General features: G+C 46.2%; 1 protein-coding gene across 4 annotated transcripts in view; it reads right to left on the reverse strand.

Annotated features, from left to right (window-relative positions):
- Positions 1-6845, reverse strand: part of ZDBF2 (zinc finger DBF-type containing 2) — a 43009-nt gene extending 36164 nt beyond the window's left edge. For 2 of the 4 annotated variants that reach the window (XM_051849219.3, XM_008259036.5), the window contains exon 1: positions 6398-6524. The gene's annotated coding sequence lies outside the window, so the exon portion shown is untranslated. Of the gene's footprint in view, positions 1-6397; positions 6525-6556 lie in introns of those variants that run through there. The other 2 variants (XM_008259033.5, XM_008259038.5) reach the window with 2 other exon arrangements.
- Between the last annotated feature and the right edge of the window lie 512 nt (positions 6846-7357).

Consider the following 7357-nt stretch of genomic DNA (forward strand, 5'->3'; position numbering starts at 1 on the left):
GCAGGCTTAACTGTGGGTGTGATGCACCCAGCAGTTTCCAGCAGTCAAGAGGGAGTGGAGTTGTTCCAGAGGGTTCAGGCAGGTGTGACGCAGTGTGCCCAGTAGGGGGCATGGTACCTGTCAGTGTCCGAGGGCCACACAGGAGCCAAGCTGCACCAGTGGGTCTAGAGAAGATGCCAGTCACTGTCTGGGGCTGCACAAATGACTTCATGGGACCTTCAGGGGCCAACCTCTTCCAGTTGTTCCCAGGGCTGAGTGTGGCTGGGCAAGGCCACCTATGTGCTTCTCAGAGCCTCAGCAAGCCAAGTCACTTAAGGCAGTGCTTGCTTCCCAGAGAAATAAGATGGTGGGCAGGGCCACCTGACTGGTTGGCAGGTCTAGGTCGACCCCAAAGCTGTGAGCCACTGCCTGGCTACTTTACAAGACCTTGGACGGGTGAGGTCTCGATCTGGAGCTGGCCAGCAGTAGTCTAGATGGGGGAGAATACCCCACAGGCTGCGCTCTTTCTCTCAGTTAACTTACAGTGTAGTAACCCAGCACCTCCCCAAATTGAGCTCGGGCCCCACGAGCTGCAGGTTTCTCTAGCAGCAAATGCTTCAGCCATCTGTGGCATGAGCGGGGACTGCTGGGGGCCTCCTGCTTACTGCTTCCCCTCCACACAAGGTCCATTCTAGTTCAGAGTTGATCTCAAGAGATGAGATGGTAGATTGTGTGTTTAGTTCCCTTCCTTACAAGGCAATCATGTATCTCCAGGCTCCACAGTATCTCTGCCACATCTACAACTGCACAGTCGCACTCTTCCCCACACACTCCAGTGAAATACCTGTTTTTGCTTTGCTTTGCTTCGATCCTGTGTTCGGGAGGAGAGCAAGCCAGGCTCCTCCGGTAAGCCATCTTGTTGACGACATTCCATATTATCATGTTTAAAATGTTCCAAGGCGATTGTAGGTAGATCCAATAACGTAAGTCATCAATTTTTATAAACTAATAGAATTCCTTCTAACTAAGGGGATCATTTCTTTAAGGTATGGGAATTATGTTACTTTTTATGTGATCTTTTTATGTGAGTACACACTCTGAATTCTACTAAAACCTGGCATTCTTATATAGCAACAAATTAATTACCTTCAGCAATAAAGGGCAGGTATTTCATCAGCTATATTTAGTCTTGGTAAACATCTGCAAATTAAAATAAAGCAATTTTTTAAATAAAGATAAATCCTGTGTCTACCACTGACAAAAAATAAGGACCCCAAAATCATATTTTAGTTTGTAAAGTGACATAATTCTGTCTCCAGTAACAGAAGAAAGTGTTAACTTTTGAACAGAAAACACTTTATATACTATGATTCACTGAATCTCACAACCTGACCTCCTAAGGTGCCCCCAGAGTGACTGACAGCCTATCTAACCCACCATCAAACACATCTATCTCTGGGCTCCAGGAGTAACAACCGTAATAGACTAGAAAGTACAACTGTACCTGTGGTAAGGTTAAGAACAAAAATTCTGGAGCCTGTGTTGTGGCATGGCAGGTCAAGCCTGCGACAGCAGCATCCCCTATGGACACCAGTTTGCGTCCCAGCTGCTCCACTTTGATCCAGCTCCTTGCTAATAGTCTGGGAAAGCAGCAGCAGATGGCCCAAGTGTTTCGGCCCTGGCTACCAGCGTGGGAGACCTGTATGAAGCTTCTGGCTGCTGGCTTCAACAGGCTCAGCCCTGGCTGTTGCAGCTCTCTGGGAAGTAAATCAGTGAATGTGAGATCTCTCTTTCTCTCTCTCTCCCTTCTCTCTGTAATTCTTTCAAACAAATAAATAAATCTTCAACAAAACCAAAAAGAACAAAAAAATTGTTCTCAAACACAAAATGAGTTTCATGAGACATTTTCACAAGCAATACATGTTTGGGTCCTAAACTAACCAATCAATTCTCAGCTACAACGTTAGTTTCAATGGAAAACAATGTCAATTCTTTAGCATTTATCTATACCAATGAACAATTACACGGAACTAACACGTTTTTATTCCTCTGCACTGTTGACCCTTACCCAGGATCACTGGTTAAAAATGTTTGCACCATTTAGTCTCAAAAGTGCCAGTGACAGCCGGTGCCGTCGTTTAAAAGGCTAATCCTCCGCCTGCAACGCCGGCACCCCGGGTTCTAGCCCCGGTTGGGGCACCAGATTCTGTCTTGGTTGCCTCTCTTCCAGTCCAGCTCCCTGCTGTGGCCCGGGAGTGCAGTGGAGGATGGCCCAAGTGCTTGGGCCCCTGCACCCGCGTGGGAGACCAGGAGAAGCACCTGGCTCCTGCCTTCGGATCAGCGTGGTGCGCTGGCCACAGCGCGCCGGCCGCAGCGGCCATTGGGGGGTAAACCAATGGAAAAGGAAGACCTTTCTCTCTGTCTCTCTCTCTCACTGTCCACTGTGCCTGTGAAAGAAAGAAAGAAAGAAAGAAAGAAAGAAAGAAAGAAAGAAAGAAAGAAAGAAAGAAAGAAAGAAAGAAAGAAAGAAAGAAAGAAAGAAAGAAAGAAAGAGAGAGAGAGAGAGAGAGAGGGAGGGAGGGAGAGGGAGGAAGGAAGGAAGGAAGGAAGGAAGGAAGGAAGGAAGGAAGGAAGGAAGGAAGGAAGGAAGGAGAAAAAAGTGCCAGTGACACCACTGTATCATTGAAGAATAAACTATTAAGCACCTATCCTATGCACAATTCTACACTAGAAGACTTGAGACACAGACACAAATATAAAACAAGCTTTCTTGCCCTTAGGAAGTTTAAAATGGAATTGGGGAATGAATGCACAAGCACAGAGTGGCGTCTGAGAAATGCCTGACCAAAAATAAGTGCAAATGGGTTCAACTGCAAAGTTCGCGTGTTGCTGGCGTGGCCACGGCTGTCGCAGCAGATACAGTTTTTTAACCATATATTGGACAATGCATAGGATTTGCTTATATGAAAGTCAGAAAAAGATTCCAAGCAACAAGTAAGCAAAAAGCACAAAAGCAAGAAAGCACAAGGCCATTTGGAGATAATAAGCTAACGAGTTCAGATGAATCTAAGATTTAATTTGAGAATTTAAGGGGCAAAAAAACAAGAAAGGCAGACAGAGTTTAGACACCAAAGGATTCAAAAGCACACTAAAAAATTTAGAGAGTATTTTCAGGTAAAATTATTTTGGACAGAGAGATACTCAAAGATTACTTTAGGAAAATTCTGGAATAAGGCTTGTCTCCTACTCAAAAATTCCTTACCGTCCATGGGTAAGGAATATCACTGTTAAACTATTCAGCACCATTTCCTAGAATACTGGGGAATCAGTTCATTCCCAAATATTCAGGTTCAAAGAATCAGTATCCTAAAGCATGGTCTCAATTACGCTTGAAAATTAGAAAGAAACACACATCTAAATTTTCTTTTAAAAAAAAATCTTTATTTTTATTACAAAAGCAAAACATACTCAGAGTTACAAAAATTTAAAAATAAAGAGAAGTAAAATCAGCCATAATCCCACCATCCACCATTAGCACTTGTATTATTATTTGTTCTAAACACATTTTTACAAAAAAAAAAAAAGGTTGGTCCTGTGTATTCCATTTTATAAACAACCTCTCACCAACCATATATGATGAGCACCTTGATATGCCATTATATATTCACATAATTCTAATATAGAATATTTAGTGATTGTATCATATTTCATTTTATCAGTGTAAGATTAAAGCAGTCTGATCTGACAAGAACCTGTCACCCGTGAGTTAACTTTTCAATCAATGAGGTGATTTTAAAAATATATATACAATCAACCTTAATATTTTATTTAACTTAAAAATAAATATATATTTGTTTGATATAAAGTCAAGTTGGGTTTTTTTTTTGTCTCATTTGGGTTTTTTATTTTGTTTGTTTGCGGCTTTTTGGTGGACAGGCTAGGAGAGCTCAAAGTCGTTTTTTTCATAAACCAAGTCACGATAAACCCTCAAATGAGTCTCTATTTTCATTCACCTGAAGCAGATGAAAAATCTGAAGGCATTTTCAAATCTGAGAACAGAATTATAATTCATGTTAAGATTTTCTGCGCAACCTTTTATAGTCGTCACACCCAGTTAAGCACTTTTGTAACAAAAGCCTTTTTTCTGAGTCTAAGACACCCCATTTATTTTTCATAAAAATAACAATACTGTTTTTAAAATGTCAGTGTTTACCCTCTAATTTCACTGGCTTAATGTAGCATTCAGTACGGCATAAACTCATCTGAGGCAGTAAACAGAGATCTCCGAACTGCCCAAGATGACTTTAACATAACTGTCTCAAAATTGAAATGAAGTTGTATTTTGTGTTTTGGGTTTTTGGTAAGGAATATTTCTTCCCCATCTGAGACCTGTGGCAGGCGCAAAGATAAACACTAATAAAATTATTGTTGAATTGATTTTGTAGTTGTAGTGCGTGTTTCTCAAGCCGACTATGGCATTATAATAAGATCTAACAAAATCTAGAATCCTCGGGGGAAATATTTTTCAATTGCCTGACAAAAGAGACGTCAAGTTAATAGAAAATAAAGCAATAGAAGGGTATCTGGTTTTTTGAATAAGACAATCTAAATTATCTGTCCAAATAAAGTAGGAAAACAATTGGAAAGCAATCGCAAAACAATAGCCAAATGATATAAAAACAAAACCCTCATAAATCAGTGTAAGTTCCATCGTGTAACACCTGTTAGCTAATTTTTAACTTTCTGGGTTTTTTTTTTTTTTCCTTTTAATTCACACTGTGCTGTCTTTCCTCTGATGAGCAGCGCTATCTGTGACACTTTTCTTCAGTCTCAATAAAATAGTAACAGCTAATATTTAGTATTTAATCTGACCCAGGCACCCTGTCAACAGCTTCATAGGCATCATCTAAATAACAGGCAGCCCGATACCGCGGATGCCATAATAATTTCCATTTCACAAATTAGGAAACGGAGGTATATAGCTAGCTAGCATTTGACCCAAAGGCAATCTGAACTCCTCCATTTCCATAAAACATCTTCTCACTTTATGTTTAGAAATGTCAGTCGATTGTTTTCCTATTAGGTGAAAACAAACAATTAGGAACCTCATTTGCTGCAATAAACAATGTCACTATTCCAAAGGAAAAAAGTAAAACTGATATTTAATTTGATTGAATCAATGCTCCTTTTTCGGAATGCTGACAGTACCTTGAATTAGTGACTTCAAATTTATTTAGCGGAAAACGCAGGAAACAATGCCTTGTATATTACACTCCAGCACACACACACAGGCACCCATGTGCACTTAAAACAAAATTCCACGAAACAATACCCTCACTACATGCAATAATGCGTTCTGGTATTTTCTCTGCTATCTAATTTCATTTTTTTTTTTAAGAAAACGCTAGTTATGATTTACTAAATTAATCTCACAATTCACTAATGGGTGGCAAACTGCAGTCTGAACAAACAGTGCAGATGATTAAGCAGAGCAAACAACAGTTAGTAGCAACCGCTTGTTACCCTGAATTCAGCTTTTTTTCTAGCCAATGCACACTGACCACTGAAGCGATAGGTTATCAAACCTGCAACGAGTTTCTGCCCAGCCTCAAATGATACAGAAAAACTCCTCGACGTGCGAAGCGAAAAAAGCAGAAAAGCAATACCCTACCTAGGCATCCCACGTATACATGTTTGTGGACTCACTAGAGAGAAGCAGCGGCAGATACACCTCAGACTGCCCGTGGATTCCCGCTTGAGGGTGAGATGGCTACGGCTTCCTGCGTTCCTCCCCTCCCAGCCCCGTAGTATATAATTACTATAAAAATAATAACAAAGATACGACAATGGGGTGGGGGGGCGCATTTTAGTCCTTAAGAACCAGAACCGCGTTCTGCATTTCCACCCCGAGCCACCGAGAAGCTTCGCGTCCAGTGATCGTGGGGCTGCCAGGGGCCTCTTTAGGAGCCACTCCTGAGGATGGCGAAGCCCGCCCAGATTACACAACTGTTGCACGACGGAAGCAAAACCGATCAGGCACACAAAAATCGCACCTTTCCAAGATAAAGTCCAATCTCCAACGGCCGGCCGAGGCCTAAGTCTGGGGTCGCGGAGCGGGGTAGGGTGGGGGGGACGACGCAACGAAGGGCACGGGGCAAGGGGGGTGCGCAGACAGGTGGCTGCGATCCCCGCCCCACAGGTGCCCAAGCAAGTCTCCGCGGGGACAGAGCCCTAAATCCGACCTCCACGAGCCGCCTCCTCCCAGGCCCGGCCCCGACCCGAGGCCTCGTCCGCGGGCCCCTCCGACCCAGGGTCCCCACCTCCTCCCCTCCCGAGCCACCGCGATCCGGCCCGGAGACGCCGGTCCCTCTCACACAGTAGGGGCAGAAAGGACTCGGGGTGAGGGAAAGACGAAGACCTGCGAAGCGGGTGCGGGAAGCGGGTGCAGGAGCCCGGCGAGCGGTCCACGCGTCCCCCGGGAAGAAGAAGGCGCCCGAGGCGCCGGGCTAGCAGGCTCCGCCCGCGGGCGTCGCCCGGGCCGCGCGCCGCCCTGGCCCGCCCCCGCCGCGGCACTCACCTCCGCGGAGGCTGCCCGGATTCCTTCCGGATCGCTGTGGAGACCGAAGAGCGGGCTCGGTGCTCGTCCTGCTTATTCCGGTTCCGAGGCGGCGTCTGGACCGCCGAGCCGTCCAGAGCGCCGCGGAGCCAGAAACCCGAGCCCCCGGCCAGTCATGCCGGGAGTGAGAAGCAGCGAGGCGGGAGCGCGTCTCGCAAGACGCGGGCTCCGAGTCACGACTGGGCTCACGCAGGCATCCACGGGCAACGTGGCGTTGCAGCCCTGATGCAGGTTTGACGTCAGGGAAGGTGCGAAAATGGGGCCCCTTGTGACGCAGGAGGAGCGGACCGCCCCCCGCACGCCCGCCCACCCACTCACTCGCCCCGGCGCGGGAGCCCCCTTCCTCCCCGCCAGGAGCTCTTAAAGCGGACACTTCCTCCCTGGTCAGGGCCCCACTCCCGAGCTTGGGAAACAAGTCCCGTTGCAGCCCACAGGACGAGGCGCTCAGCGCAGCTCCAGACACCGGGGCTTTAGCTTTTGAGGGCCCCAGCAAAAATGGCTTGCCAGTTTCAAGCAGCGCACGAATGCGAAGACGAAAACGGGGCTAAGATACGAGTGGGTCGCGCTGGCCCCGTGAGTACCCGACAGCGAGGTGCGTCTCACAAAAGCTGCAGCCCAGGGAGCGCTTCCTCTGGGCTGGGCTGGGCTGTGCTTCAGCGTTTTGGGGACACTCTTTTAAGAGGCATCCCATTGTTAGCCCCCTCTGACAAGCGAGAAAACTGAGGCCCCTTTAAGGAGGTTAGGTTTTTCGAAGCCCAGGGC

The sequence above is a fragment of the Oryctolagus cuniculus genome, chromosome 3 (genome assembly GCF_051225735.1).
Source record: "Oryctolagus cuniculus isolate XC-2025 breed Fujian yellow rabbit chromosome 3, ASM5122573v1, whole genome shotgun sequence".
Lineage (NCBI taxonomy): Eukaryota > Metazoa > Chordata > Mammalia > Lagomorpha > Leporidae > Oryctolagus > Oryctolagus cuniculus.